At 41.5% G+C, this 7409-nt stretch overlaps 1 protein-coding gene across 2 annotated transcripts in view; it reads right to left on the reverse strand.

The window, feature by feature from the left end:
* F13A1 (coagulation factor XIII, A1 polypeptide) overlaps positions 1-7409 on the reverse strand; it is a 167260-nt gene that overhangs the window by 65533 nt on the left and 94318 nt on the right. The gene's annotated exons all lie outside the window — the stretch shown is intronic.

The following is a 7409-nucleotide window of genomic DNA, read 5'->3' on the forward strand; positions in this document are numbered from 1 at the left end:
TTCCTTCCTTCCTTCCTTCCTTCCTTCCTTCCTTCCTTCCTTCCTTCCTTTCTTCCCTTTCTTTTTTATAAGGTCTCGATCTGTAACACAGGCTGGAATGCAGTGGCACGATCATGGTTCACTGTAGACTCGAACTCTCAGGCTCAAGTGATCCTCCCACTTCAGTCACCTGAGTAGCTAGGACTACAAGTGCATGCTCAGCTAATTTAAATTTTTTTTTTTTTTTTTTTTGTAGAGCCAGGGTCTCCCTATGTTGCCTAGGCTAGTCTTGAACTCCTGGGCTCAAGTGATTCTTCTGCCTTAGCCTCCCAAAGAGTTGGAATTACAGGCGTGAGTCACCATGCCTGGCCCAGAGCTTCTTGTTTCCTTTGTAAAATTCACTTAAGTATTATTTTTATGATTGTTTAAACTGATTAAAGTTTTAGAGTTTTCTTAGAAGGTATTTCTATTTCCATAAAGAGCCTGGGATGTTATGGTTTAAATATGGAAGAGACTTTAGCAGAGAAAGGCACTCTTGAATATCTGGAAAAAACCTGCCACACCTTCAGACTATATTCATCTTGTAGCAGCAGACCTAAAGTGCAGGAGCAAAGACCTTTTGTGTTCAGATAATAAAACAAAGGCCAAGAGGTAACAGTTTCAAGGCATCTTGCCAGTTTTTTTCTGGGCACTGCTGAATCTACCTCTCTTGGTGTAATGCTGATCATGTTTAATTACAGTCAGAAGAGTCTAGGTAGGGAGACCAGGAGCTTTTCCAAAAACTGGTGCCATTTCAACAATGTTTACATTGACATTACAATGGTGTGGAGCCTTGCTGGTTGAGGCATTCACGAATCAGCAATATTGGCATTCCCTGGGAGCTTGCTAGAAATGCAGAATCTCAGGCCCCTCCCAGAACTCTTGAATAAGAATTTGCATTTTAACAAGATCACTGGGTGACTTGTGTGCACATTAGTTTAGAAGCGCAGGTCTGAGTTATAATGCAAAGACATTAGTAAGCAATGTGAAACACATGATTGAAGCATGTGTGTTTTGATTATGAAAATCACAGAAGAGACATTAAAATATGGTAAGCTTTTATGTGTTTGCTGCCTCACCAACTAACAACTCAGCCTCATCACCTGCCTAGACCCCTCTTTTTGACTTGGTGTGTCTAGTTGTAGAGAAGTCTGCCTTCCCTACTGGTTTATCAGTTCATCGGGAGCAAAGGAAAAAAATCTTCATCTTTCTGAATTTTACCAAGGGTTAGCAAAGACTGAGTGCTCAGTAGTTGTTCACCAATCACTTGTATAGTCAACAAGCATATAGGAAATGTAGTACAACAAGCATATAGGAAATGTAGTAAGAATAAGACCTTCTGCCTGGAGAAAGAGGGACAATAAACCAATCAAGTGGAAGTGAAGATTACTGATATTAAGACAGAAAAATGTAGAGGTAGAGTGGGAACCTGAGGAAGGGAGTTATCAGTTAGGTTGGAGGGTGGTGGTGGTGATGCTGGGGGCCTAACAGAGGGAGATGACATGCAAACTGGCCAGAAAAGGTCATGTATATAGCTGAAACAGTTTTAATAAATGCGTAGTGTCATGAAACAATATGGCAGGCTCTGGGACCTGCTAGGAGCTCTGCATGGGTATTATGTTAGTAGGCAATAATGAATGAAATAAAAAATACTAGAAGAAAACATTCAAGATATGCAAGCATCTTGTACTGTGAATGACAAACCCTTCATTGAAATGTGAGATTTACTCTAGCACTGAGTGGCATTTGCCAAGGACGGTCCCTTCTGGGGAGTGTTGTCTAGAAAATCACTATTCAATTTGGTTTAGACATGCTATTTTCCCCCTTTAACTCTGTGTCCAGTCAGGTTAAAGTGAAGAAGAACTTTAGTAACCACACTGTTAATTTGTTCAATGTAGGAAAAAAATGAACTCTTTGGGGGTCTCTAAAAGACCTTGTTCAGCTAATTGCAAACTCATGCCTTTGATATAAATTTTGACTTTAGCTTATAGATTCATTAAATTACTAGGGTGCAGCAGGCTTTAGCCAAACATTCTGGCCATATTAAAGATCAGTACTTCTCCTTGCAGTTGGATTGATTATTTGAAAATCTGTATCCATTATTGTGAAGATTGAAGAATGTCTTGGTAGGCTATCACGTGGTTGGGTCTTTGTGGGTAGGTAGGTTTAGCTTTGAACTCACATTATCATTCCCTTATCACTGAGACATAAAATAGGCTCTATGAATTTCAGAGGTAAAGGCTCTTAAACTGTGGTCCTGATAACTGATTTTCAAACAGCCATTAATTACAAGGGCTATTTATAGCATAGGGCTGAACTCAATCAGCTAAGGGGAAGAGTAAGGAAAAAAGCTCTGTCCTCTACAGACCTTTTAATTGTTACTGCTGAGCTGTTCCCTGTTGCTAGATAAATCACAACTCTCATTTATTAGCATTTGGGCAGATTAGCTACTGTTTTCTAATTAGAACATTGATTTCTGGGGAGCTCAGGCCCTGAAAGAGGTAAGTTTTTGGTGACAGATGTAAAGGGTTAAAATAATATCTCCCTCCTAAACAACAAGATATGCTTGGAGGACACTTCAAGGACGTGTTTGTCCTTTTTCATGCCACAGTTGGCTGTTTGAACACGCTCTCATGAACTCAGGGTTTGACCAGTGGCAGAATAAAGTGTCTTGGTCTTAGGTCACTAGTGGTCAAGTAGACAATACAAGTCCAGGACTATGTACAGGAGGCATTATTCAACTTCATTAAGGCTACACTAAATTGCCCTCCCATATTACCTACAAAATTGGAAAACTTTTCAAAAACCCCTAAAAGTCATTGTCAGCAACCTCAGTGGCATAATATAATGCAATACACTTCAAAACATGGTGCTAAGAAAAGATGAAGATCATAGAGTGAAGCAGAGAGACAACATGGCTCAGTTCCTATCCCAAAAACTGAGATTTCTAATTTATATTTCAAAATCTAGAAAGTAATACATATAATTAAAGTGCTGATCTTTTTGGCCAGGCATGTAATCCCAGCACTTTGAGAGGACGAGGCAGATGGATCACTTGAGGTCAGGAGTTCAAGACCAGCCTGGCCAACATAGTGAAACCCCGTCTCTACTAAGAAGACAAAAACTAGCTGGGCATAGTGGCACATGCCTGTAGTCCCCGCTACTCTGGAGGCAGAGGCAGGAGAATCGCTTGAACCTGAAAGAAAGAGGTTGCAGTGAGCTGACTGCACCACTGCACTCCAGTCTAGGCAACAGAATGAGATCCTGTCTCAAAAGAAAAAGAAAAAGAAAAAGAAAAAGCTGATCTTTTAATTGTTCTGAACAGAATGGTGGAAACATCTGCTGTGGAGAAATGAGTGAAAAAGGGTCTCCACCTTAAAAGGGGGTAGAGATTCTGGAACACAATTGGGAAATAATACAAGCTGAGAGTATCCCCCAATGGAATTGAGATATACCTCCAGTTAGGGGGGTGGGTTCTGGAATGACAGATGTAGGAGAATCTTAAGGGAAAGAGCAGACCCTAAGCATGCTATCAAGGATAGTTCACCTTCTTAAACTGTACTCCTCACTCCAATCTCTTGCAGAGTACTGAAGAGTAGATAGAATGTGGTACATTGGCCTCAAATTGTAGTTCAGAGGAGATATCAAACTAATTTTAGATTGAGAAGAGAGAATTTCATTTATTACAGCAAACAGAACGTCTAGAGACAGGAGTGATGCAAGTTTGAGCAGAAATGAAGGGAAAGGAAACTGCACGCAGAGGAAGAGACAGAAAGAGAGAGAGGGAGTTATCATGAAAAAATATATATAGAAGAAAACAAAATTAAGGAGCATAAGTCATTTTCTCACAACCTTTTAGGAGATCACAGACCAAAGGCAACAAATTAAGGATCAAATCATACCATTACAGAACTAATAATAAATTATAAACTGCAAGAAACAGAATACATATTATTAAAAATAAAAATTAATGACATAGAAGAAAACTTGAGATAATCAAAGAAAATACAATTAAAAACCAAAGTAATGAATTATTTAGAGAGATTCTAATAGTTCCAGAGTTATGGAAAACAAAGATAATACAACATTAGGATAATTGGTGTCCTTAAAATAGAGAACCCAAGGATTTGGACCATCATGGTGGATGGGAGGCAGGACTAGATTGTACCTCCGGACAGAGCAGCATGTGGAGGCTTGCACTGTAAATTTCAGCTCCAGGTCGACTGCAAGAACAAACCAGCAATCGTGAGAGGACCCACAGCCTCTCTGAAGGAAGCAGACTCCTCCCGCAGGACCCAAGAGACGTCCCCCACAAATACTGTGAGTGTCCCAACTGCGGAAGTGGGAAAGGGGGACCCTCCTCTCCCGAACACAAATCTCCACTGGAGAAGCTGAAGGTCTGTTTGTGGGTGAAGTTTCCGACTTCCCCTGGAGCTGAGTCAACCTGGAGAGCTGAGGGAAATACAGGGGTAGAGGAAGTAGCAGAAAGGCCCTGGGAGCTTGCTGGGTCCCCTAGCAGGCCATCCCTCCCTGGCACCACAGAGATCCATCAGAAGGGTGGACAGAGGAGCAGAGGGTAAAACTCCACGTGGAGAAGGAAGTCTCTAGCTGAACTTTGTAGCAATTTGAATGGGGTGAGAAGCCTCCGGCCAGAACTTGGGGGAGGGTGCAAATCTGGTGTGCAGACTCCACAGGTGTGGAAGAACCAAGCCCTTTTCTTTTGCAGCTGGGAGATGGGTAGACTGGGTCGGGTTTTCAAGCTCATCTTGCCCTCTGCCTGGAAATGGACTCGGGGCTGTGGAGGAGAGGCACAGTGGGAGTGAGACTGGCCCTTTGCTTTGCATGGGAGCTGGGTGACTCCTGTGACTGCCAGCTTCCCCCAACTTCCCTGACAATCTGCGTGACTCAGCAGAAGCAGCCATAATCCTCTTAGGTACACAGCTCCAGTGACCTGGAAATCTCACCCCTGTCCCCCACAGTACCTGCAGCAAGACCTGCCCAAGGAGAGTCTGAGCTCAGACATGCCTAGCCAGCCCCCAGTTGATGGTCCTTCCCTACCTACCCTGGTAGTGGAAAACAAAGGGCATGTAATCTTGAGAGTTCTGGGCCCCTACCCACCACTGGTTCCTTCCCATACCACCACAGCTGATGCTCTCTGGAAAGCGCCACCTCCTGGCAGGGGGCCAACCAGCACAAAAATAGAGCCTGAAACCGCCAAAGCTAAGAACCCTAACAGAGTTCATTGTATCCCCCTGCCACCTCCACTGGAACAGGCGCTGGTATCCATGGCTGAGAGATCCATAGATGGCTCACATCACAGGATTCTGTGCAGACAATGCCCAGTACCACTCCAGAGATGGGTAGACTCACTGGGTGGGTAGACCCAGAAGAGAGACAATCACTGCAATTTGGTTCACAGGAAGCCACATCCATAGGAAAAGGGGGAGAGTACTACATCAAGAGAACACCCCATGGGACCAAAGAATCTGAACAACAGCCTTCAGCCCTAGACCTTCGCTCTGACAGAGCCTACCCAAATGATAAGGAACCACAATACCAACCCTGGTAATATGCCAAAACAAGGTTCTTCAGTACCCCCCAAAAATCACACTAGTTCACCAGCAATGGATCCAAACAAAGAAGAAATTCCTGATTTGCCTGTGAAAGAATTCAAGAGGTTAGTTATTAAGCTAAACAGGGAGGGACCAGAGAAAAGTGAAGCCCAATGCAAGGAAATCCAAAAAATTACATAAGAAGTGAGGGGAGAAATATTCAAGGAAATAGATAGCTTAAAGAAAACACGAGCAAAAATTCAGGAAACTTTGGACAAATGTTTAGGAATGTGAAATGCTCTGGAAAGTCTCAGCAATAGAATTGAACAAGTAGAAGAAAAAAAATTCAGAGCTCAAAGACAAGTTCTTTGAATTAACCCAGTCCAACAAAGACAAAGAAAAAGGAATAAGAAAATATGAACAAAGTCTCCCAGAAGTCTGGGATTATGTTAAACGACCAAACCTAAGAATAATCGGTGTTTCTGCGGAAGAAGAGAATTCTGAAAGCTTGGAAAACGTATTTGGGGTAATAATTGAGGAATACTTCCCCGGCCTGGCTAGAGACCTAGACATCCAAATACAAGAAGCACAAACAACACCCAGGAAATTCACCACAAAAAGATCTTTGCCTAGGCACATTGTCATTAGGTTATCTAAAGTTAAGACAAAGGAAAGAATCTTAACAGCTGTGAGACAGAAGCATCAGGTAACGTATAAAAGAAAACCTAGCAGATGAACAGCAGATTTCTCAGCAGAAATCCTACAATCTAGAAGGGATTGGGACCCTATCTTCAGCCTCTTCAAACAACACAATTATCAGCCAAGAATTTTGTATCCAGTGAAACTAAGCATCATATATGAAGGAAAGATACAGCCTTTTTCACACCAACAAATGCTGAGGTGATTCACCATTACCAAGCCACCACTACAAGAACTGCTAAAAGGAGCTCTAAATCTTGAAGCAAATCCTGGAAACACATCAAAACATAACTTCTTTAAAGCATAAATCACACAGGACCTATTAAACAAAAATACAAGTTAAAAAGCAAAAACAAAAAACCAAAGTACACAGGCAACAAAGAGCATGATGAATGCAATGGTACCTCATATTTCAATACTAACATTGAATGTAAATGGCCTAAATGCTATATTTAAAAGATGCAGAACTGAAGAATGGATAAGAACTCGCCAACCGTCTGCTGCCTTCAGAACACTCACCTACCACATAAGGACTCACATAAACTTAAAGTAAAGGGGTGGAAAAAGGCATTTCATGTAAATGGACACCAAAAGTGAGCAGGGGTAGCTATTCTTATATCAGACAAAACAAACTTTAAAGCAACAGCAGTTAAAAGAGACAAAGAGGGACATTATTTACTGGTAAAAGGCCTTGTCCAACAGGAAAATATTACAATCCTAAACAAATGTGCACTGAACACCGAAGTTCCCAAATTTATAAAACAATAACTAATAGACCTAAGAAATGAGACAGACAGTAACACAATAGTAGTGGGGGACTTCAATACTCCACTGACAGCACTAGACAGGTCATCAAGACAGAAAGTCAACAAAGAAACAATGAATTTAAACTATACCTTGGAACAAATGGACTTAACAGATATATACAGAGCATTTCATCTAACAACCACAGAATACACATTCTAATCAACAGTGCATAAAACTTTCTCCAAGATATACCATATGATAAACCATAAAATGAGCCTCAGTAAATGTAAGAAAATTGGAATTACATCAAGCACTCTCTCAGACCACAGTAAAATAAAACAGGAAATCAACTCTAAAAGAAACCTTCAAAACCATGCAAGTACATGGAAATTA

This window comes from Mandrillus leucophaeus, unplaced genomic scaffold (genome assembly GCF_000951045.1).
Source record: "Mandrillus leucophaeus isolate KB7577 unplaced genomic scaffold, Mleu.le_1.0 Scaffold27, whole genome shotgun sequence".
Classification (NCBI taxonomy): Eukaryota; Metazoa; Chordata; class Mammalia; order Primates; family Cercopithecidae; genus Mandrillus; species Mandrillus leucophaeus.